The 763-nt window shown below is 42.9% G+C and overlaps 1 non-coding gene across 1 annotated transcript; it reads left to right on the plus strand.

The window, feature by feature from the left end:
• Positions 1 to 371: 371 nt before the first annotated feature.
• LOC118678685 lies at positions 372 to 504 on the plus strand. The gene has a single exon (XR_004974973.1).
• The last annotated feature ends 259 nt before the right edge of the window (positions 505 to 763 follow it).

Here is a 763-nt window from a genome sequence, read left to right on the forward strand (position 1 = left end):
AAAGAGGCATCAGGTGAAAAGAGGGACCTGAATAAAGAATAGGCTTTAGCCCTGGCCGGTGTGGCTCAGTGGACAGAGCGTCAGCCTGCGGACTGAAGGGTCCCGGGTTCGATTCCGGTCAAGGGCACCTGCCTGGGCTGGGGGCTCGGTCCCCAGTAGGGGGCGTGCAGGAGGCAGCCAATCAATGGTTCTCTCTCATCATTGACGTTTCTATCTCTCCCTGTCTGAAATCAATAAAAATATATATTTTTAAAAAACTTTAGTTAACAATAATGTATCAATATTGGTTCATTAATTGTGACAAATGTAGCACATATGTATTTTTTTTCTGTAAGTCTAAGGTTGTTCTGAGATTTTAAATTATTTTAAATAGGGAGGCTGAGACACAAATTGAGCTAAGTACTGCTCTAATTGTCACACCTCCCTAGAATAAACTGCCTTTTAAAAAAATATATTTTTATTGATTTCAGAGAGGAAGGGAGAGCGACAAAGAGATAGAAACATCAGTGATGACAGAGAATCGATTGGCTGCCTCCTGCATGCCCCCTACTGGCGGGGATAGAGCCTGCAACCCAGGCATGTGCCTTTGGCTGGAATCGAACCTGGGACCCTTCAGTCCTCAGGCTGACACTCTATCCACTGAGCCAAACCAGCCAGGGCTAAACTGCCTTTTGATGACCAGGATAAATTGAGTGAAATTGTACCAGACAGAAAAAAAATAAGTTAAAAAATAAGTAAATAGATAAACGAGCAAATAAAACTT

The sequence above is a fragment of the Myotis myotis genome, unplaced genomic scaffold (genome assembly GCF_014108235.1).
Source record: "Myotis myotis isolate mMyoMyo1 unplaced genomic scaffold, mMyoMyo1.p scaffold_m19_p_20, whole genome shotgun sequence".
NCBI classification, from domain to species: Eukaryota; Metazoa; Chordata; class Mammalia; order Chiroptera; family Vespertilionidae; genus Myotis; species Myotis myotis.